This window comes from Podarcis pityusensis (genome assembly GCF_964106645.2).
Source record: "Podarcis pityusensis genome assembly, chromosome: 3".
In the NCBI taxonomy this organism is placed as follows: Eukaryota; Metazoa; Chordata; class Lepidosauria; order Squamata; family Lacertidae; genus Podarcis; species Podarcis pityusensis.
The window spans coordinates 26,444,281-26,468,998 of NC_138026.1; the positions used below are offsets into that span (position 1 = coordinate 26,444,281).

Below are 24,718 nucleotides of genomic sequence, written 5' to 3' on the forward strand. Positions count from 1 at the left end.
TCTAGAAGGTGGAGCCTTGATGATAAAACAGCTGGAGCTTATTCCGAATGAACAAACTTGTTCTGAAGAATCTGTCATTCTCTTCGGTAAAATTACCCTCCTTTTCGGGGGGGGGGGCACAGAAACATATTAATAAGTCAGGAATCCATTTTACTATGTCAGCCCAGAGAAAGTGTCGCTTGTTTTTCTAATTGATTCTTGCGATATGTCAGCTGTCTCCCTATGGCCTGTGGTGAAGATTATAACTACATCATTGCTACTTTTAAAAGTGACTCTTAAGAGACTGGTCCCTTGATGGCTGCGCTGACAGGTATAGTTGTGCTTCCCCATGTTGTTTAACATATCTGTGTCACTTCGTGCATTAAACTGAAATGTGTGTCAAGACCTAAGATTCAAAAACCTGAAGGAAATGCCTTCAGTTAAGAAACTGTTCTTTTAAAATAAAATTGTGAGCCAGTAGAAGACGATAGGCACTTTGAAGCATGAATGCGAACACGGTTTGGCGGAATCTTCCGGTAAAGGAGTCTTGGAGAGGGAAAACAGGACGGAAAGGGCTGTGTGCCAAACAGGGATGCATGTTGATTTCTAACTGACCTGATTTGCACCTCCTGTACTAACATGTGGATTGCAGTGTACATATCCTTTGGAGGCAGTTTGGTGTAGTGGTTAGAGTGTCGGATAACGATCTCTGAGACCAGGGTTCAAATACCCACTTGGCCATGAAGCTCACTGGATGTCCTCAGGCCAGTCTCCTTGAGGATTGTTGTGAGGAGAAATAGACAACTGTGTATGCCCTTTGCTTTCCCATTAATGGTGTTCAAACTGGAGGTAATATTTACTTTAACGTGTGATTAAAGCCTCCTTAGATGTTGGAACAGGGTCATGCAGAGTCCTAGCCCCTTTGTGCTTTCTGGTGTGTGTCTTGTATATGTGCACAAGGTATGATTTCCTGTCAGAGTTTGCATTTGGCAGGCAGAACAATAGGTATGTAGTTGTTTTCTGTATGGACCGAGATCCTATTAGGAGCTGCACATTTGGTTGATATCATTGGCATTGGATAATTGACCTTGCGGTATGTTTTAGATTCATTTAAGCTTTCAGCCGTCTTATGGTATATATCATTCATTGTGCCTCTTATTGGGTAATAGCCATTGCTGGTCGTATTCAAAGTTGACCCACTGAATGCAACAGGGTTACTGTTTACATGGGCCTTGCAGTGCTCACATTTGCTGACAGTCCATACAAGCACCAAAAAGGGACTGTAACAAGCGGGCATAAAACCTGCAGATAGCTCAGTTAGTAGAGCATGAAAAATTTAATCACGGGGTTGTGGGTTTAAGTAACATGTTGGACAAAAAGATTCTTGCATTGCAGGGGTTAGACTGGATGGCCCTCTATAATTCTATGATTCTGTTTATGATTTTGTTCTATGATTTATTGCTTTCAAGCATGACTAAGTCTGGATCCAATGCTGATTGACATTTTATGTGTTATTTTGCTTTGGTTGTAAATATGGGGGGTGGGGAGATCCAATGAGAGAACCTAGGTTCTTCCGAACAACCTCTTTATAAACTCCCCCGGCACAACAATGATTTTTTTCCTCTGTGCTTCGGTTTATACTGTCTGTTTCCTTGCTTGTTGTTTGCAAATAAAAACTGTATTTGGAAATAGTAGTTTGATGAGGCGGGGTGGAGAGAGTGAGTTCCTGATTTAGAATGTGAAGTGGTACTTTAGTGGTAGAAACTCCACGCGACCGGAAATCCACATGACCTTAATCAGCTCAATCAACAGCTTTGTTTTTTGTTTTTCCTTATTCTGTCTGCCTGTTTTTTACTGTCACTATTTAGAGATGCATCTGTACAGAACCTAGCACAGAGCACTAATGTTCCCCGAAGCCCTCTAGATGGCACCATCATTGCATAGCCACGCGACTCGTGTTCTCCTGACTCCTACATTTACCAGCTGTTCATGCCTGTGAGTCCCACCACACACAGAGAAACCTTTTCATTTGGCTCTGTGCAGTAGACTGACCAACCTCCTGAATATTTTGGCCAGCTGCACAGCCAACATCAGTCATTTCTGGTCCTGGCACAGCTGGGGAGACCATGGATGTCTCTTGTTGGGAGAGAGCCCAGTAACGTTGGCCTTGACTATTCAGCTTAGTTATTAAACACTTGATTCTGACTCTGCTTCCATATTCAAGACTCAGTTCTGCAATGGGATTCTCCCACATTGAGAAGGGCCTCGTGGCTGATAAAATAACAGAATAAAGTGCTCAATGAACAAGTCACATACTTCATCTGTTCTACACCTAGGCAATTTTGTTGTCATTGAGAAAGGTTGTTTCTTAATCTTATGTTTCCTTTAAAAAAATAAATCATATGCCAACATGTCTAGAGGGGACAGTGTGAAAAACAAAAACAAATAAGTGTGTTCGGGATGGAAGAATCTGTCTATTTCAGTTTCCAATCTTAAATCTGATTCTACACATTTCTGCAGTGATTTGTGATTTTTAAAAAATACCCATGAAAATTCTTCAAAAGTTAAGTGTGAATATAAATTCATTTTATGTGCAGTTTTGACTGATATTAGCAAGTGATTTCTCCTAATCTAATGCATTTTCGCATGCTGTCTTCACAAATATATTTATTTTTATGCACACATTTACCTAAAGCATGCATTTTTGTACACATAGGTTGTTTGGGGAACTGTAGTGCAAAATTCAGTTAAATATAAACAACAACATCCCTGGGCTGCTGTTGCTTTGTGTCTCAGGCATGGGCGTTTGTTTACCCAGGGTGTGATGGGCATTCTTGTTCTCTGTCTGGGTGGCTCCTCCTTCACTCATAATAATAATAATAATAATAATAATAATAATAATAATAATTTATTTATTTATTTATTTCTACCCCACCCATCTGGTTGGGTTTCCCCAACCACTCTGGGTGGCTTCCAGCAAAATATTAAAATACAATAATTCATCAAATATTAAAAGCTTCCCTAAACAGGGCTGCCTTCAGATGTCTTCTAAAAGACAGATAGTTGTTTATTTCTTTGCCATCTGATCGGAGGGTGTTCCACAGAGTAGGTGCCACTACCGAGAAGACCCTCTGCCTGGTTCTCGCAGTGAGGGAATGGCCAGAAGGCCCTTGGTGCTGGACCTCAGTGTCCAGGCTGAATGATGGGGGTGGAGACGCTCCTTCAGGTATACTGGGCCAAGGCCGTTTAGAGCTTGAAAGGTCAGCACCAACACTTTGAATTGTGCCCAGACACATACTGGGAGCCAATGTACAGTAGGTCTTTCAGGACTGGTGTTATGTGGCCTCGGCGGCCACTCCCAGTCACCAGTTCCTACTGGAAGTTCCTGTCCTGCAGCCTGGATTTCTGGGAGGTGTTGATAAATTGCTTTAAAAAAATGTTTTGAAAAATATATTGAATTTGCCATAAGCTCACCATCTCCATCTAGTGTCACATTTGTATAATGCTCGTAACACATTATATTTGCAGCTGTATAGATGTATAGTCCTTTGAAACAGGGTTCCCCTCCCACTGGGATGGTTGAGATATGCTGGCATATCTCCAGCTGAACAAGGTCAAGAGATTCCTTTCAACGTAGCCCTACTGAGCCAAAGACCTGCGGCATCCTGAGCTGCTCAGCCTAGAGGAACTGAGCTCAGGGTTGTAGCTTGTACTGGAATTGTTCTAAAGATGTTTTTAGCACTTGTTGTTTGCCACTGTGGCCTCGTTTGGGCGATGACGGGGGGGGGGAAGGGTAGGATAAAAAATTAATAAATAGATCAAATAAATAAAAGCAAGGCTGGAACTGCTGAATCTGTGCATAAATACATTTAAAATGGATTCTTCCTCCATCTCTACTCAAGGCTAAGGGGATGGAAATGCCTCCAACACAGACAAAACTCCATCTTTATGTTAGATGCACTACAATTTCACGGCGCGATTGAATTATGTTTCTTCGACATTATCTGGCGAAAGCAATACACTTTTAGTTTGCTGCCTTCAGTTTTCATCCCTTTTATAATTTCACCAGTAGGTTTTGTTTTGTTTTGTTGCTTTTGAAAGGGTGGGGAAGGAAATCTCTATACAAGATACAGATAATCTGAGGTGATTTGGTGGAAAGCAATTCGCAGCTACTGGATTTTCTCTCCATCAACAGCTCAGTGATAAAGCACATGCCTTCCATACAAAAGATCCTAGAATCAATCCGTTCACATCCCCAGGAAGAGCTGAGAAGGATTCCTGTCAGAAAACCAGGAGAGGCTGCCAGGGCCGTCTTACCAATAGGCGCTAGGGGTGCGGGGCACCCGTGCGCTGGGCTCTCAGGGGCGCCAGGCTGAGAGTCCGGGGCCAAGATTTGGAGTCTGGGGATTGGGAAGAGCCGACAGCCGCTGCTGAGCGGAGCAGAGCCCGTCGGAGCGCCGCAGCTTTTCTGCTGTGGGCGAGCGAGGCACTGAGGCAGTTGGCCAGCTCAGTCCTCCTGCACGCCTGGGATTGGCAGAGGCCTGCCCAGTGCACACTGCTCACACGAGCCTCAGGCTCGACTGTTGTTGCGTTGGGCTCTGCTTCGCCGGCCCACAAATTTGGGCCGGCGACAACTTAAAGGTCAACAACTCTGGGCAACCTGGGGGTTGACAGGCGCCGGGCGGATCTTTGCACCCCAGCGCCGCATATACGTAAAACGGCCCTGGTGGCTGCCAGTCAGTGTTGACAATAATGAGCTAGATAAATCTTTTTTTTAATTTTTTTTATTCAAAATTAAAACAAAACATATTATCCAGAAACATATCATCCTTATTCCCCCCATTTTTCCTCCCTCCCCCCTCCCACACAAAACCCCCTGACTTCCCTCAGTTCCAGTCTTTGATTTCTCTGAGAATGCTGTTTTCTGCATGTTACAAAGTTGTATAGATCCTCAAACTGTTTAGCTGATTATTATCAATAAAAAGTTTGTGAATGTTTATTCAAAGCCAGCCAAGGGGTCCAGATCGCTTTGTTGCATCTTCAAATACTTTGTAAAGGGTTCCCATTCATCTTTAAAGTCACAGTTATCCTTGTCCCATAGCTTGTATGTCAGTTTTGCCAGTTTTGCATAGTCCATCAATTTTTCTTGCCATGATTCTTTAGTTGGGGTTTCTTCAGTCTTCCATCCTTGTGCTATTAGAACTCTCGTGGCCGATGAGCTAGATAAATCAATTGCCTGACTCAGTAAAAGCACTTTTCTATATTCCTGCCTTGCCCACTCCTGCCCACTCCTGAATTTTTTTGGTGGTGAGCAATAATTGGTATTACCTTAGATCAGAACTGGGAAAGCTGCAGTGCCCCCAAATGTTGCTAGACTACAACTCCCATCATTCTTGATCATTGGCCACACAGGCTGGGGCTGATGGGAGTTGTAGTCCAACAAGAATGGTCACCGGTTCCTATTCTTGCATTAGATGCATATTACAAGCATCACTAGAGTGAACAGAGGCTATGTAATGTCCCTAACTAACATGGCTGTGCTAGTTCAGTGCTTTTTTTCTACAAAAAGAGGTGCCAGAACTCACTATGAATGCCTCCCTTGTTTAATAATAATAATAATAATAATAATAATAATAATAATAATTTATTATTTATACCCCGCCCATCTGGCTGAGTTTCCCCAGCCACTCTTTTAAAAACAATACAGCATTAAATATTAATGCAAATATAATGCAAATGGTGCCCACCTCAGAGGTGCCAGAACTGAGTTCCAGTGAGTTCCAGCTGGAAAAAAAGCCCTGTCATTAATAATTGCCATATTGGGGAAGTTCACTGACTTTTAGTTTAGCTATAGTTTGCAAGTTCTATATGCTTCTAAAGTCCTTTATCATCTTGACTACTTAATTAAGTTAGTGTCTCTTGTGGCTTCAGCAGAAGCAACACGGAACATATTTGTCCTGTTGAAAGTATTCCTTCTGAAACTCTTAATAAAAAGGGGAAATTTAAACTCAAGTTAACCATTCGTGCTTATTAATTATTGTGCTTATTGCCCTCATAAATACAAAGCACCAAAGTGCACTGACCTGAGATTTCCTAAGTTTGTCAGACTGTAGCAGCATAGAAAACCTTCCAAATACCTTTTCCTTCCAACCATGCAGTGCTTGTTTCCTTTTCTGAAGATGCGATTTTTCTGATATTTAACTTAGAGCTTGCATTTCATACAGAACCTGGTCTCAGTTCCTGTTTACTTGTCTTCTTCGGGGTGGGAGAAAACAAACCTCGCCAGGTGGAGTCGGAGGCAGGATGTTTATGGAAATAATTTCTTAATGGCTTCCCAGAATTTCCCCCCCTTTCCATTCACTACGTCTCGGGAATAATGAGGTTGCCAAACCTACCAAAGCATCTGAAATGGTAACTCTGTCCCTTCCAGATTGCAGCACTAACTCATTCATGCTTTTGCACAAATAGAATCTTTAGTGGAGACTGTACTTAGATCAAAGGCGAGGTGTTCGCTGAAGACCAATTGGGTTCCTAAGTCTTGCTGTTTTCTGACAGCTTTTGGCCCTTTGATCAGACACCTATCAACTCCAACAGGCACCTGTCCCCCCCCCTCCATTTCTGTGCGGAAATGAGAGAGCTGATAGCAGCTTTCTGGGCCATAATCCACACCACTATGCTTGACAGGAGATGAAAGGATCACTGGTTATTTACCAGTAATAGCTGACTAGAGTCTGCCTTCATTATAATAACAAATTATACACTAAGTCTCTCTCTTTCTTACCTGTGATTTGTAGAAGTATGACATGCACAAGAAAAGAGAGGAGAAGAAGAAGCATCATTACTTACTTGTAAGTTGCAGAAGATATTAAAGTGATTATGCTGTTCTGATGTATCTGCCTGATTTTTGGAGTGAGGGCAGGGGTTGGAAATCTAATCACGATGCTAATGGATAAGGTATAAAACCTTAAAGTTTATTCCAGGGAGTTGTAAATGATTGCTATGGTTCTGTGACAATTGCTCGTCAGAGAGGACCATGGCCTTATAATGAAAGACTTACTATGAAGAAATAATAATAATAATAACACCCCACCCATCTGGCTGGGTTGCCCCAGCAACTCTGGGTGGCTTCCAACACATATAAAGACATCATAAAATAGCAAACATTAAATACTTTCCGATACAGGGCTGCCTTCAGATGTCTTCTAAATCAGATGTCTGCTTCAGAATTAGTAGGATGGCATATTGTGAGAACAAAAGTGCTTCCATAGGAACAGAAGAAGCTGCTTTACCCTGAATTAGACCACTGCTCCATCTAGCTCAGTATTGTCTACACTGACTGGTAGCAGCTCTCCAAGGCTTCAGACGAGGTGCTCTCCCAACCCTACCTGGAGATACTGGGGGTTGAAGCGGCGACCTTCTGCATGCAAAGCAGGACCTGCTGCCATCCACTAGGCCCTGGACCCACTCCAGAAACACAGGAAGTTATCCAAGGCAGGGAGGAGGAGTTGCCTTGTCTCATGTTTGGAGACCTGGTGGCATGCAAGGTGGAGGACCCACAGCTGGAAACCCTCTCAGCTGTTTCAGACCACCTCTAACCCCTTGGGGAGGAGGCTTTTTTGAACTGAAGACTTTCCTTGATAAGATCAACAGAAGTAGATCAAGGGAAATAATATTCTGCCTTGGTCAGACCACACCTGGAATACTGTGTCCAATTCTGGGCACTACAATTTAAGAAGGATGTTGACAAGCTGGAACATGTGCAGAGGAGGGCAACCAAGATGATTAAAGGTCTGGAAACAAAGCCTTATGGAAGGAGATGGGCATGTTTAGTCTTGAAAAGAGGAGACTGAGAGGAGATATGATAGCCATCTTTAAATACCTCATGGGCTACATGGAAGAGGGAACAAACTTGATTTCTCCTGCTCTGGAGGGTAGGACTCGAACTGATGGCTTCAAGAAAGGAGATTCTAAGTAAACATCAGGAAGAACTTTGCGATTCGAGGACCCTCTCCCCACGCTTGTGGATAAGAAAGACACACGGACACAGATTTAAAGGTTAATGGGCTAGAAAAGGCCACAACTTTATTGATTACAGCATGTGAGAGGTATTGGCTTAGGCACTGGAAGAACACCAACATTCGACTCTGCCCTCAGGGAGGGGCAAGTCTAACAGGGGTTAACCACCAGTAGGGGGAGCCTGTTGATGCAAATACAACTGTAAGCTCTCCCCTGATGTCACCGGGGGTCGTGCCATGGCTACCAGCCACACAGGGCATCGGACAGGATCCATGACCGCCGGATTCCTTTAATGGAATCCCCATAAGGAAGTGGTAGGCGATGGCCACCCCCTGCCCTTCCATGCACCAACCACAGATTCCAATGCCTAACCGCCAAATACCGGAAAGTTGTGAAGAACTTTCTGACAGTAAGAGCTGTTCGGCAGTGGAACAGTCTCCCTTGGGAGGTTGTGGACTCTCCTTCCTTGGAGGTTTTCAAGCAGAGGTTGGATCGCCATCTGATATGGATGCTTTAGCTGACATTCCTGCATTGCAGGGGTTTGGAATAGTTGGCCCTTGGGTCCCTTCCAACTCTACGATTCAAAGATGTGCACCATGCTCCATAACTCTGGAGGAAAGGTCTGTGATGCTACAAAATTCTACCCAATCACTGTTTTGAAATAGGGGCATTTGGATACAAGGGAAGGGTTTAGCACTAGACTGTTCATCCCGTGACTAGTGAGGAGACAGTGTTTATTGGCTTTTCAATACCTTATAGGCTTTTGCTCCCTGGAATCTAGAGGAAACTTGACATCCTGGACGCCAGCCATTCAGTTTGAGCTCTATGAAAACTGCTTTGAAATTGATCTGTAATGGTAAGTGGTATGGAAACATATTTATTGAAATAGAAATAAATAATCAGGGATAGAAGAAAGTGGGGAGGAAACATGAAGCTTCTTAGGAAGCAGGCAGTGGGGAGAAACGCTTATTTGTGAGAGTGGTTCATACCTGAGCTATTTTTCCATACGGAAAAAGTTATACATTTTGAGTCAACCATTGGAAATTGCAAGTATACTGCTGAGTTGGCTCTGACTGAGCATCCTTTTCACATCAGGCAGCAGAGTTTGGGTTTCTAAAGTTTTAGGGTAGTATTCAGCTAAGGCTTACTCGGAATAGACCCACTGTCATTGGGTCCATTAATTTCAGTGGGTCTATTCTGAAATAAAGGGACGCAGGTGGCGCTGGGGTCTAAACCACAGAGCCTAGGGCTTGCTGATCAGAAGGTCGGCGGTTCAAATCCCCACGACGGGGTGAGCTCCTGTTGTTCGGTCCCTGCTCCTGCCCATCTAGCAGTTCGAAAGCACGTCAAAGTGCAAGTAGATAAATAGGTACCGCTCCAGCGGGAAGGTAAACGGCATTTCCGTGCGCTGCTCTGGTTCTCCAGAAGTGGCTTAGTCATGCTGGCCACATGACCCAGAAGCTGTCTGCGGACAAACGCCAGCTCCCTCGGCCTATAGAGCGAGATGAGCGCGCAACCCCAGAGTCGTCCGCGACTGGACCTAATGGTCAGGGGTACCTTTACCTTTATTCTGAATAAAACATATTTAAAGACCATCCTTATTCCCCATCTACTTAGTACTCTGACACTCTCCAGACCACCATTTTGTGAAGCCTCCCTCAGTCTACAGTCCACACTGGCTTTGTCTTCATCTGCCTTTGCTTCAGCTCCCATCTCTAGCTAAAAATAAGCTTGAGTCTGTGCACCTGCATTCACATTTGCTGATATTCATCCTTGTTACCTTTGCCTCCTTTTCACAATCACCTACCCCATTGTTGCAAGGTAGATTTTAAACGCTTTAAGGCATATATATCTCATTCCCCAACCTCTTCTGATGGCCCTAAACTTTTAAATCATTCCTAAATATAAAACAACTTTTAAATAATTCATTTTAGTATTATTGCAATGTGGAACGATACCTTTTTCTCTACAGTTTAGTTGTCAAGTTTGTTTGCAGGCTATGGGTGAATAAATGAATGTAGGCATCTCTTGATTAAACATCGATTTGCATTGATCTTTATTCAAATGGATTGAAAGAAACCTCCTCAAAATTGAACTATTCTGCCAGAGAACACCCTATTTACTTCATGTTCTAAAGTATGTGCATGTATACAGGCCCAGAAAATCTTTTTTTTAATCGTTTCATATTTTACCTTCAATTGTAGGCGTTTTGAAGAATGCATACCAGAATACGTACCTATCACTTACTAATTATGTTATTATTAATGAAGCAAATGGCTAAGTTACAAGACTTATATGTGGGCTAACTTTGTTCAGTTTGTTTTCTTTTGGTCCAAAATACTGAATAGTTATGGAGGATAATATGCTGGAGAGACTCTTTAAAATTGTAAAAGTTGGTTTCTGTTTCATACAGACCCCAGGTACGTAGACTCATGTAGGTAGGATAGGGCATTGGGGCAAGTGTCCAGCTTGAACCTGGATGTTCACATACACACAAGTGTACACAAGGACATACCCACCTTTTGAGCTGCTGTGAGCAGGGGAGTTGTGTATGGAGGAGACATACATGTTTCCTACATGCACAGATGGTGTTGAATTCAGGCACACTGAACTTTTTGCTTGAGCACTTGTACTTCCCCTTGCTCCAGTGTGAGAGCCAGTGTGGTGTAGTGGTTAAGAGCGGTAGACTTGTAATCTGGTGAACTGGGTTCACTTCTCCGCTCCTCCACATGCAGCTGCTGGGTGACCTTGGGCTTGTCACACTTCTTTGAAGTCTCTCAGCCTCACTCACCTCACAGAGTGTTTGCTGTGGTGGAGGAAGGGAAAGGAGAATGCTAGCTGCTTTGAGACTCCTTGGGGTAAGTGATAAAGCGGGATATAAAATCCAAACTCTTCTTCTTCTTCTCCTTATCATATGAGAAAACCTGCTGCAGGCCTTCATTAAGAGCCTTTTCAGGGAACCTTATAGAACTTTGTTAACAAAGTTACCAATGCTTATGTGGAATTCAGTACGCAACCTTTTACAGACACCCACGATCCTTTTTTGTGGCGGAAGGATTGGGCAAGTGTGTGTGTGTGTGTGTGTGTGTGTGTGTGCATGCATATATAAAACTTGCTACATTTTTTTCAAATGGTTCTATATTGACCCTTCAGTTAGCTGGTCTTCTGCACTCACCACTATCAAGCTACCCCGTGTTCGGCTCGCGTCTGATCTTGTAAGTGCTAGTTTTACTCTGAGCCCATAAAACTGTATTTTCTATATGGCCTTCTTTGTGCTTCATTACAGCCAGTGGTGTCCTATTCTAGTGTATTCTACAGTTGCCATATTTCAAAAGGTGGAAACCTGGACTCAACACTTGTAGAGCTTTTTGCAAGATCTCCTCCCCAAAATTGAAATTTTTAAGCTGTTTTTGTTTTGTTTTGTTTTTACAACCTTCCCCCAAATAAACACTTCTAACATGGGTTGCCGTTCGCCTGGCTTTTCCTGGACATTTTTACCAATTTTCAGAAATTCCATCCAGACGCTATTTTTGAGGGACGAATCCTGGATAGGTCAGGGAAATCCGGGCATATGGCAGCCCTAGACTTCCCCTTTATAATTATGCGTGTACCTTTGCTAATTGATGGTGCAAGTCTTATAAGATGGTCAGTATGTTTCAGGCAGCAGATTCTGCCCATAGGATGCTCTCTTTGATAACACTAATTTGGCAATATGTGAGTTGACAATGTTGCCGTTTGGTCTGGGTGGGTCACCAAGAGACCCATTGCAGTTTCCCCCAGATGTTGTTGAAAGACAACTCCCATCATCCATGATCGCTGTCTGGGGCTGATAGAGATTGTAGTCCAAAAAAAAGATCTGGGGAGTCCAGGTTGAGGGAGCCTGACCTATTGATACAGTACACCAGAAGGCAAAAGGTAACCTCTTGACTGTTCCAGGCCATTCAAAGATGGTAAGTTTAATTTCCAAGCAAAGGGTCTGCTGGTTTCTCTTTAAGGTTTCCAGATTCAAAAGAGAGCAGGGCAATTAAAGGCACAGAAGTCCTGTCCTCTATTGAGTCTGGCAACCCTACCTCATTCCCTGTAATTGCTGTCAGGTATTTTATGTATAATTTATTGGTCCCTTGGAGAGAACATCCTGGTAAACAACCCTGGAACTGATTGATTAATTCTCTCAGATAAGTGTCAAGATTGATTAACTAATTCCATAATAATTTATTCCCCCATGAATAAAAGATAGACCAGGAGACAAGAGGCATAACAGCAGGGTGTAAGTGATTATGGCAACAGCAGCGTCTGCAATAACAAGAGCTGCAGTTTATTATTACATCATCACACTCTATACCAGAGAGGTAAAGGTCTTTTAAGTGGGAGCCTGGGAGCAGGGAATTATTGAGAAATATTCACCTGACATTTCAATGGCTTCTGGAAGTGGAGATGACCTCGGGTTTATTCCATGGATTTCCATCTTTGTCTTATTTATCTGGTTTTTTTTTAATTAAGTGACATTTTTGCATTTCTGGACTAAGAAACCTTTGAATCTTTATGGAATCCATTTAGAATGATTATTCTGCTGCAAAATTGTGTTGGTTGTATTCGGTTTATTTTCCAGGTTAGCTTATTAAAAAAAGAAAAAAGAAGTGCATTTTATTGAAAGCAGTTTAAAGTATGTTTGCCAGTGTAGAATGAACTGGTGCTATTCAGCAATACCTGTACCCCTAGGAGTTGAACACACTGTTTATAATCTGTGATGTCTAGAAACCCCTCTGAATAATGGACACGATCCAGAAAAAGTTAATCACATTGAGTCAGTGAAAGAGTTTTAAATCTCTACTATTGGGATCACTAAAACATGCCATGTGACCCTATTCATGCTTTATTCTTGCTTGCTTGCAACATGTTACTTAATGCTGTAGTCACTCAGAAGGGGCAAATTGGTGGGGCCCTCCCTTAACTCAGAGTTAGCTAGAAGACAAAGTCAAAGTTTGAATTAGAGTCTTTAGGGTTGGCTGTGATGTGACCTAGAGGAAGAAATGTTGCAAGCTAGTAAAGGCAGCAAGATGGAGAAAGACTCAGAGCACCATGACTGATTTCTGTTTGAATCCAAGGCTGTGGGAGAAACTAGACCCTTTTGGGCTGTTAATGCTGTGAACTCCTCCATCATAGGCTCAGGTTGTATATATGTGTAAATAAACCATATATCCTAAAGACACCACAGTCTCCGCTGTGCCTCATTCCAAGAGGAAACACGGACCCTTCACTTCTTGCAGTGAGGGAACCACCAGAAGACCTTCAGAGGTGGACCTCAGTATCCAGGCTGAACAATGAGTGGAGATGCTCCTTTAGGTATACAGTGGTACCTTGGGTTAAGTACTTAGTTCGTTCCGGAGGTCTGTTCTTAACCTGAAACTGTTCTTAACCTCAAGCACCACTTTAGCTAATGGGGCCTCCTGCTGCTGTCGTGCCGCCGGAGAACGATTTCTGTTCTCATCCTGAATCAAAGTTCTTAACCTGAAGCACTATTTCTGGGTCAGCGGAGTCTGTAACCTGAAGCATATGTAACCCAAGGTACCACTGTACAGGGACTTTAAAAGTCAGCATCAACACTTTGAATTGTGCTCAGAAATGTACTTGGAACCAGTGTCGATCCTTTAGGTCCAGTGTTATATGGTCCTGGCGGCTGCTCCCAGTCTAGCTGCTGCATTCTGTATTAGTTGTAGTTTCCGAGTCACCTTCAAAGGCACCACATAGAGTGAATTGCAGTAGTCCAAGCGGGAGATAACCAGAGCATGTACCACTCTGGCGAGACAGTGCGTGGACAGGTAGAGTCTCAGCTGGCGTACCAGGTGGAGCTTGTAGACAGCTGCCCTGGTCATGGAAAAAGACCCCTGTTCCAGACAGCTCCATTGCAGAAACTAGCACACAGAGAAAAAGCAGAGCCATGCTATGAGCCATGCTGAGGGAAGCAGGCCCATCTGAGGGACAATGCCCATTCTCTGCCAGTAAAGAGGGGAGGTTGATTTTGCTCTCTGCTGCATCCTTGAAGGCTGTGATCTTGCTGCTGGCTCATGAAGCTTGTGAGGCTGGAAAGTGTTTGCTGTTTTCGGAGAGAGCCCAGCTTTTTGCCATTGCAAGTTAGAACCAATGAGAAGCTCTAGGCCAGGCTTCTCCAACCTGGTCCCTTCCCTATGTTTCGAGCGCCAACTTTCGCATGCTGTCTGGGGAGATGGGTGTTTGGTTCAGGATGGGGAAAGATGCTTCCACCTGAAAAGCAGGGGGCATGACATGCTTACTCTCTTTCCCTCCTTGGCCTGCAGATAAGATACTTAGCTAGTGAGGTAATGTTATATCCAAGGGGCAGGTTGATAATATCACACACTGGAGGACAGTATTGGAATTCAAAAGTCAGTCTTTGCAAAATAAGGATGGCATGACTAAGTCTTTCTCCCACACCCAATATTTGAGCAGAGAGCTTGCAAATCTCTTAAATGGCCCGTGGAGGTAAGAGCATCAACCACTGCAGGAATGAGTTTGCTTTATCGGCAAAGCAATGGTTTTTTGCCAGAACGATGCCTGTAAAATCATGAATCAGAATACTGCTTTTGGGAAATGCTGGGTAAGGAAGTTCTTCCTGCCAATGGGTTTACGTGCAATGACTGTGCAAAGAATCTGACACGGCGGTTGGGCTTGAAGAACCCTCATTCACTCAGTGATGCAGCATAGTTGCACAGAGAAAACATAAACAAATGTCCCCTTTAAGCAGATGTGTTCTGTTTCTTACCTAGTTTGGTACCACCATAGATCTGGTAGGTTTTAGGAAGGAAACTGGAAGTGCCAACCAATCAAAATGGCAGGTGGCTGTGTTGCTGTTTGGGTGCCAGCTGCTTAAGAAAGGAAGTCTCTTGCACAGAGACTTACATACTACAGGCCAAAGGATGGTATAATTTTTTCCACGTTATTCTACCATGGACCATGCCAGTGGCGTAGCGTGGGGGGTGCAGGGGGGCCCGGCCGCACCGGGCGCAACATCTGGGGGGGGGGGCACGCTCACACTCACAGCTCTCTGCCCCTACCTGGCTCACTCACTCTCTCTCACTGCAGTGCTGGCTGTGCGAATCCGATCTGAGCCGCTGGGTCGCTGCCCACTGTGGAGGGGGTGGGTGCCAGGCGTGCGGTGCGGAGAGAGAGCGAGGGACTATCTGGGGGAGGGACAGTGCAGCGGCCGCCCAGCGCAGCGCTGAGCGTGGGAGAGAACCACACCAGACCAGACCAGGCAGCAGCAAGAAGAAGCTGGCAGCGGCGGCAGGTTAGGGGTTAGGGGGCGCAAATTACTTGCCTTGCCCCGGGTTAGGGGGCGCAAATTACTTGCCTTGCCCCGGGTGCTGACAACCCACGCTACGCCGCTGGACCATGCTCTACCTATAGCATTTTGACATGTTTTTTCATAGGCTATGCATCTCTTAAAAGACCCTTATATCTGGGTTGGTATTTTAGGCCAACAATGCTGAGGGAATCAATACTTTAAAAAGAAATAAATAACACTGCGTTTGGGAGGTGCACATTTTCATTTAAGGCCACTCTCTTCAGTTCTCTTCTGGTTTTTCCAGAGCTCTTTCCTGGCTTTCTGCCATGGTTTCTTGTTTGTGTTTTTTCATACTAAGTTTTAATCTGGTTGCTATGAAGTTTCTGAATTTACTCTAGACAACATTTTGGGCCTAGGGACACATTTAGGAATGTATTAAAATGCCCCCTTCACACTGGAAAAACAGGCAATGCTCAGAACTACCGTTCCCACCAGCAAAAGGCAAATCGCCTACACCCAACTCAAAGACATGCAAAATAAAATAAAATAAAATAACAACCCAGGCAGGCAACTCTCCCTTCAAAAAGCCAAGAGCCCCATAATTTAAAAGCAGGTATAGATTGCAACAGCTGCTGCCTTTTCTTCTTAAGTGGGTGTGTCTCTCTCCTAAATTCTGTTAGAACTGATCTCTTTGAATAGTCTAAGTGGCTAGATTTCTCTGTAACAGGGGTTGGTCATGTGGGGTCAGTCATGCAGATTTCCTGCATATTGGGGGGCATTGTCTGGTAATACAGAATGTTGGGCTTCATAAACTGAATTTAATTAATAACACGAAATCCCACAATCGAATTGTTGCATTAGCTTAAGGACGTGATTAATGACACTTGGTTAATGACCACAAAATTCTCTATGGCTGCCAAAATGTGCACAACAGTCCGTTGGAAGAAAGCATAGATAGCACTGTTGGATTTCTGAATGGCATGGTACCACATGGAATATTGCCATTTTGTCTAAAACAGACTTGCTGAAAAAAGTCATCTAATGGACAACAGACCAGTAAGTTTACTGGAAGATGGATTTAGTTCTTTTTGCAGTGGCTTTCATCCAGACGAAGTAAGTTGCCTTGGTTCCCCTCAAAGGTGCCAGGTTGCCTTCAAGGTTGAGGGGCCACGTCATTCATCGTATGCATGTGATATCACATACGCAAAGCTGTGTCTTCTGGAGGAGGCTGAGCGCTCTGACAGAGCCGGGCACTGAAGCTGTGATACGAAATGTGCATTGTTCAATGCACTCCAGGCCCCCTTCAACATTGAGTGGGCAGACCCCTTTCAAACAAATACTGAGGGGGTTGAAGACACCTCGACATTGAGTTGGCATGCCTGGTTCCCCTTGAAATCAATGGGTCTTAGCTTAAGTCGTTGTGACTAACTTGTCACATTGGTTTCAGGTTCAGTTAACTTAGTCTGGATCCAGTCCAGTCTTCTGCAACAGCAAACATCAGAACAATGTTCAACCATATATTTTCTTTTCCCTGTTGTTGACTTTTCCCCCTTGTGCACTGTATTTCTTGTGGTTTATGCTTATTTGCCTTGTATTAATCTGAATGTAAGTTTATATAATAAGCAGAAATAAGTAAAATCATATCAAGAAAAGGGGATAATTGACTCCTACCACTTTTGGCAGTCTACCTCCCTGGTCGCATCCCTATGCAGAGTACAGTACAGTATATCTAGGCTTTCATTGTGAGATCACTACAGATTTCTAAAAGATTCATAATACAGGTCAGACCAATGATACGGCCTAAATAATTTGCTCAGTCACTGTAATAGGGGTTGAGGCAAACTCAACCACTGTGAAACGTGCTCTATGAGACAGATATCTGAGGTAGGGGATAGGTGCCATCATGATTGCAAATATATTTACCCAGTTTCTCCTTGGTTGCACAAGCATTAAAAATCTAAGATTGCTTTTTGGAAAAACTGAAGTTTTTTGGGAACATGTTTATGACCCAAACTTTATGTAGCAAGCATTCAAAGCTGAAATGTGCGGCAAAGACAATGCTTTACTGAGATGTTAAACGGTACAGAGAGGTTATTTTATTTCTTGACCTCAGCCTAGCAAAAGATAGTCCATAAGCTCAACAGAGATGAATGAGACTGGGCTTAACTGCAATTTACTTAATTTCAGTGGATCATAGGCAGCCTTCCTATGCCCACTTACCTGGCAGTAAGTCCCATGGAGCTCAATAGGAGCTTCATCTCAGCAGGGACAGGTGAATTTGTCAACTACAGTTTTTGCAATTTCCAGTTCCGTTAACTCCATTGAGTCCATTACTTTGTTTTTTTTAAAATGCACAAAAGTTCAGTTGCATTTTCATGTGCATCCCTCTGGATCTGCACATTTTTTGTCAGCAATGTTTGTTTGCCATTTTCATTAATATACTGTACATCTCCTTTTTGTGAACACATCCACTTTGGGTTCACATATTGGTTCAGGAAGCGCAAATGAGGCAGGTTCAAACTGGAGACTGGACAACTTTCTTCCTCATCCCGACTTCTCAGTGCATGTTGCCCTTTTTAGCAGAGCTCACTTTTCACTGGATTTGCAGCTCTTGTGCTTTGCTTCCTTAGGTACCGTACAAACAGTTGCCTTGTGGGATCTGCTTAGAAATGCTTTTCCAAAGTTATTGGGAAAATTTATACATACACAGCACATCCACACCAAAGATTTAAAGTTCCTCCTCCTCCTTTGGCAATCACTCGTGGCTGTGTAAGATTGTCTTCCATGAATGTGGTCTTAACAGTGAGTCTGTAAGTGACTGTGGAGGCCAATTCTGGATCCACACGTCCATCCACAGTGGGGACTTAGGGTTCCGGGTGGGAGTTGATCACTGTAAGGGTTTGCCAAACATGCCTTCCTCTTAGCACAATTCTCCCTTTCGTCCTGAGTTTGAGCGTCTTCAAAGTCCATTACACCTTTGGTAAAGGCTGTTCTCCAATTGGAGCGCTCGCAGACCAGTGTTTCCCAATTGTTGGTGTTTATACTACATTTTTTAAAGATTTGCCTTGAGAAAGTCTTTAACCCTTTTTTGTTGACCACCAGCATTATGCTTTCCATTTTTAAGTTCGGAATAGAGTAGTTGCTTTGGAAGACAATAATCAGGCATGCATACAACATGACCAGTCCAACAAAACTGATGTTGAAGAATCATTGATCTTTGCTGGTGATCTTTGCTTCTTCCAGTACACTGGCATTAGTTCGCCTGTCTTCCCAAGAATTACAAAGCGTTTCCTAATGTAAAACTCTGTTTGAGGAAATGATCATGCTTTTATTAGTTTCATCCTCCATCTACAGTTCTGTGGTGTGTGGGGGTGTGCTGGGGGGGGGTCATTTCTAGTTATTGGTGTCTCTTGTTTTTGCCTTGATCACCATAATTTCCCTTCCTGCTTCCATGAAAGAATTCAGTCCAATGCAATATCATAACCAGGGCTTACTGAAACTTGAAGAGAAGGATACCTGTGGCTGATTTCTTTGTCCCTGAGCTCAGTGAATGACTTGTTATTCCCGACTTGTTATTACTGTGTTTGAATATTGTTCTTTTTGTCCCTGCCTACCACCTCCCTGTGAGATATAGGTAGGTGTGTGTGTGTGTGTGTGTGTGTGTGTAAGAAGCAGATTGTGAATAATGCCCTGCATGAAGGAAATAGATTTTATTTTTTAAAAGTAATTGCACCAAAGCTGTTTTAAAGATTATGCTTTGGTTTGAAAAACTGGCTATTTCTACTGTGTAATTCTGAATGTAATTTTTGGGTATAAATCGGTACCATTTACACAATATCAGGAGAAGAGTCCACACAGTCTGAATTCCAATGATTATTCGGCTGGGTTCACAAAATGTGTCTTAACCACTATTAGAGATTTGGTTTTAAATATTACTCAGAATAGTGCTAATATATGCAAACAGTCCTGGTTACAGATTGATTGATTGATTTGATTGATTGATTATTGCCATTATTCGTTACCCTCCCTTCACCCTGAGATCCCAGGGCGGGTTACAACAATTAAAACACAATATTCAAAGCAGTTTAAAACATCTTACAGTCACAGTGTGTGCTAAGAATATTCATCTCAGGTGTCAGGGTAAAGGGGTGCAAGAAAAGCAGTTTTTTTTTTTTTTAAAATAAGATTTATTAAAGTTTCAAAGGAAAAGAAAAAAAATCACATTAGTAAAAAAAAAAGTTTAACAATGAAAAGGAAAAATACAAAGTAGAAAAAAAGAAAAAACAGTTAAAAACAATTCCATCTTTTCCTCACTTCTTTTACGTTTACTTGTTTCCCGGACCTCCTCATACCTCCCTCTTTTGTATTCCAATTAAATTTGTTAGTCCAACAATTCCTTTCCCTCCTTTTTAATCCTAATCTTTAATCTTGATATATTATAACTTTAAATTTTTACATATTAAAAACCAATTTTTCCATATTCTTTTGTACCTGTGCAGCTAGAAACCACTTAACTTCAATCCAACATCATTCGAACATTCATTAATTTTGCAATATTTCTGTAAATAGTCTTTAAATTTCTTCCAATCTTCTTCCACCGACTCTTCTCCCTGGTCTCGGATTCTGCCAGTCATTTCCGCCAATTCCATGTAGTCCATCATTTTCATCTGCCATTCCTCCAGTGTGGGTAGATCTTGTGTCTTCCAATGCTTTGCAATGAGTATTCTTGCTGCTGTTGTAGCATACATAAAGAAAGTTCTGTCCTTTTTTAACACCGATTGGCCGACTATGCCCAGGAGAAAGGCCTCTGGTTTCTTCAAGAAGGTATATTTAAATACCTTTTTTAGTTCATTATATATCATCTCCCAGAAAGCCTTAATCTTTGGGCACGTCCACCAAAGGTGGAAAAATGTACCTTCAGTTTCTTTACATTTCCAACATTTATTATCAGGCACATGATAGATTTTTGCAAGCTTGACTGGGGTTATGTACCACCTGTATATCATTTTCATAATATTTTCTCTTAAGGCATTACATGCCGTAAATTTAATACCTGTGGTCCACAACTGTTCCCAGTCAGCAAACATAATATTATATCCAACATCTTGTGCCCATTTAATCATAGCAGATTTCACTGTTTCATCCTGAGTATTCCATTTCAACAGCAAGTTATACATCTTTGACAAAATTTTAGTTTTGGGTTCTAACAATTCTGTTTCTAATTTTGATTTTTCCACCTGGAAGCCAATTTTCTTGTCCAAATTGTATGCCTCCATTATCTGATAATAATGAAGCCAGTCTCGTACTTTGTTTTCTAATTTCTCAAAACTCTGCAATTTCAATCTATCTCCATCTTGTTCCAAAATTTCCCAATATTTCGGCCATTTGACCTCCATATTGAGCTTTTTCAGTGCTTTTGCTTCCATCGGTGACAGCCACCTTGGGGTTTTATTTTCCAATAAATCCTTATATCTTATCCAAACATTAAACAATGCTTTCCTGACAATATGGTTTTTAAATGCTTTATGTGCTTTGACCTTATCATACCACAGATATGCATGCCATCCAAATACATTGTTAAAACCTTCTAGATCCAAAATGTCAGTGTTTTCAAGAACAAAACTGCCTTGTTGCTTTTACAGCCCACTTGCTTCTCCAAGGAGCTCAAGGTGGCGAACCTGGTTCTTCCCCTCCTCATTTAATTTCCCACAACAACCCTGTGAGGTAAGTTTGGGTAAGTGGCAGTCACTGGCCCAAGGTAACCCAGTAAGCGGTACTGACGTGCACCATCTAATGAGTAAATACAAGGGGGAGGGGAGATATACTGGATTTAGACACTAGGAGAGGATATATTATTTTATTATTCCTTGCTCACTTGAATGAGACCAGCAGAGTTGCATAGCTGTCAACGTTTCCCCTTTTTAAAGGGAAATTCCCTTATTCTGAATAGGATTCCTCACAAGAAAAGGGAAAAGTGGACAGCTATGATCCTTTGCAACTTTAAACTTGGCTTCCAAGACAAGGTTGATTTAACCTTCTGGGGCAATCATTCAGTATGCTTTTAAGGCAGACTTCATTTTGCATGCTTTCTTTTCCAAGTCCTAGTGGATCAGGGCAAGGCCCATCTAGTCCAGCATCCCTGTTCCCACAGTGGCTTGCCAGATGACTATGGGAAGTCCTCAAGTAGGAACTGGGTGCCACAGCACCCTCCCTGCACTGCTATGGCCATCATTCCTTCCACATGAGCCAAGTGACCTACAGAGCCACTTCCGACCTCAGGAGGAGGTGGTGTTGCGGGATTCACGCCCCCAACACTCGTGCGGAGGCTGGCTCCCAGCCCCGCGCGATCAGGGGAATCCTCATCTCCCTGGCCAGCCAATCGGCTGGTTCAGGGGGTGTGGCTTTACGCATTTAAGGCAAGCGTGGCAGAGGAGCGTCCTCTTTGCTGCCGATCAGCTGGGGATTTTCCCACCCACCCACCCTTCAAGGTTCCTCCTTGACCTTGCTATGGACTTCGGTTGGTCGCCGTTAAGGGGCCTGATAGGAATTTTCCCACTTGGCAAATTTGTACCAGCCATTTGGTTTTTTCACCTACCTCGTAGCAAATCGTCACAACTTCCTCGGTTTGGCGGTTAGGCATTGGTAGAGGTATTGTTATGTAGATGAATGGGGGGGGAGTGCCATCACCTCCCCCGGATAGTGAAGGGTAGTCCGGTAAAGGATTCTGGGGGGCATGGCCACGTCAGAAGCCTAGGGAGGCCAGGGCCCAAGGCACGCCTCCAATCGGTGACCCCTGGGGGAGTGCCTAGTTGATGTGCATCAGCAGGGCTCCCCCTGCTGGTGTTAACCCTTCCCGGCCTTCAGGCAGACAGACTGAAGCCGGATAGTTGAGTAGGACCAATGCCTAAGCCAATAACGCTCATCACCTGTAACCAATAAAGTTGTGGCCAATTGTAGCCCATTAACCTAAATAATGGTGTCTTGTGTCTTTATTTCTGCTGGTGGGAGGCGGGAACTCGCCACGCAACTGATTAAATTAAAACCTCCATTTGGAACTGTGATCAAAAAAGTCAACAAGGAACAGTGTGGATGCTCAAGCAGAGCTCCTTTCGGAAGGGCAGGCCACAGGCGACGTGGAATCTCTAATTGCTCCGCCCCTCTCCCACTCCTCGAGGAACACTTGCTGTTGATTCCTTTCATTAGCTACCACTCAATGGGCAACCTTCCCTTAGGAGCCTCCTCCCTGAGTCTGTGTGAGAGATTATAATTACTATTGTATTGCCCTTCAGAGGTGCAATTTGGAGCATATCTCACTAGGAATGGCTCGCTCTGGGTGTGCTGCGGCTAGAAATAACGCCCGCATCCTCTTGATTCCCAGTCCTGTGCTCGAAGCAACCTGCCAGCCTCTCTGTCTGTCAATGATTAGGCTGGCCTGTGACTAGTAGCTCTCATCTCCTGATAAAATTGCTAATGGGAAAGCTATGAAAAAAAGCCCCATCAGGCTAATCAAACTCTCTGAGCTCGCAAGCCTCATTAAAACAGAGTAAACGGCTTTGGGAGGAAAAGTTCTTTAGTCTATCAAGTGCAGGCTCTGCTCCTAAAGCCTTGAAGGAATTTGTGTAATAAGCTTAATGGGCTTTACATGGAAAGAAAAGTAATATGGCTTGTTTCTAATTGTCCCCCTGGAATCGTCTAATTTAGTGCCATGTTTATGAAATAAATAAAAAATGACCATATTCCCCAGTTTCCTGCTGGTTGATTGGAATTCTGCCGCTGGGAATTAGGAGCCCAATTTCCCGCTATTGGGGTGCAGTGTTGTGACTTGTACCAGCTCCATTAATGACAAACTGGCTTATTTCTTTATTTCTAAATCTCTCGCAGGCGTGCCAGTAAGAGTGGAGACACACACACACACACACACCTCCTCCCTCTACCACTGCCTATTTTGCTGTCCAGAAAAATAAACACTGCTTCCGTTCACAGAGCTTGTGCTTAGCTAATGGGAGTGCTCAGCAATACTGGCTAGGATCCAGAGAGCTACTAACAGCTTATTCTTATGCCCGTCTTTCTCAGAAGTAAAGTCCATTCAGTTCAATTGAGCTTAATCCCACCAGAGAGGGCATAGTACTGCAGCCTCAGGCTTACACTTGCCCAGCATGATTGCTCATCTTCCTGCCCTCCCACAAATCCTGGCCCTGTGCCAGGTCGCGAACTACTTTTAGCCATTTCCCTTCATTTCAAAACAAACAAACAAATAAACAAACAAAAAACAGATTTCCCACATGGCACAGAGCTCCGCTGTTAGACCAGAGCAAGTCTATTTTTCTACTTCTAGCCACAGAATTAATTATTTGTTGTAATGCTGGCCAGTACAGGAGTTCAAAAGAGGGCCCAGAGGGCAAGATGCTGGTTTTCTTTTCTGTACAGCACTTAGAAATGCTGATAGGAGGAGACAACTTACCTGTGGATGTGGCTGGAGACCAGTGGGATTGCACCAACTTTCTCCCCATGATCAGAAGAGCTGATCATGTATGTGCCACTTGTATTTTAACAGGGTGTGTTCAGAGCTTCAGTTTAAGGCATGGGCAGAAAAAAGGGGTGGTCCAGTGAATAAGATTCCACATTTCCCTATACACACATTCACATCTTGGGAAATAGTACTGATACTGTGGTACCTCCGGTTGCAGATGCTTCAGGATACAGACACTTCAGGATACAGACTGCTATCCCAGAAATAGTACCTCAGGTTAAAAACTTTGCTTCAGGATGAGAACAGGAATTGCATGACGGCAGCGCGGCAGCGGGAGGCCCCATTAGCTAAAGTGCTACCTCAGGTTAAGAACAGTTTCAGGTTAAGAATGGACCTCCAGAACGAATTAAGTTTGTAACCAGAGGTACCACTGTACATTGTTACTACCATAGGAAAGATAAGAGAGAACTCTTGAGGCACGGATGGGGAACCTGCAGCCTTCTAGATGTTGATGGACTACAGCTCCCATAATGCCATGTTGGCTGGAGCTGATGGGATTTGGAGCCCAACAACACATGGCAGGTGCTAATTTGGCGAGCCCCAGTCTAAATGGTAATTCATTTAACTCAATGCGTTACCAGCCGAAGTGTTCTCCATGCGCTTGGCACAAAGGAATTCCAGAACATGTGTAGCAGGCACTTAGTTTTCAGTTGGGTCATCAAGTTGTCATGAATGGTTCATTGCAATGGGGTGTCCTTTCCCCTCCCCCCACTTATTAGATTTTTCACAAAAAGGGTAGAGCTTCATAAAGGGGGAGGCATATTGATGTGAATGACATTGTGTGGATTCTGCAAATACACACACGCACACACACACGCATGAAAAGCAATGATCCGCCCACCTAGAAGCACCCAGAATGCCATGGAGAATGTTACTTTACCATCCCCTTGACA

The 24,718-nt window shown here is 43.4% G+C and overlaps 1 long non-coding RNA gene across 6 annotated transcripts in view; it reads left to right on the top strand.

Moving 5' to 3' along the window:
- The window catches only part of LOC308473638, a 503,626-nt gene that overhangs the window by 11,886 nt on the left and 467,022 nt on the right, over nucleotides 1–24,718 (top strand). Inside the window, exons 2-3 of one of the 6 annotated variants that reach the window (XR_013984129.1) lie at nucleotides 6,774–6,827; nucleotides 8,755–8,804. The exons of the other annotated variants lie outside the window; for them this stretch is intronic. This is a non-coding gene — a long non-coding RNA (uncharacterized lncRNA). Of the gene's footprint in view, nucleotides 1–6,773; nucleotides 6,828–8,754; nucleotides 8,805–24,718 lie in introns of those variants that run through there. 6 annotated transcript variants of the gene reach the window in all.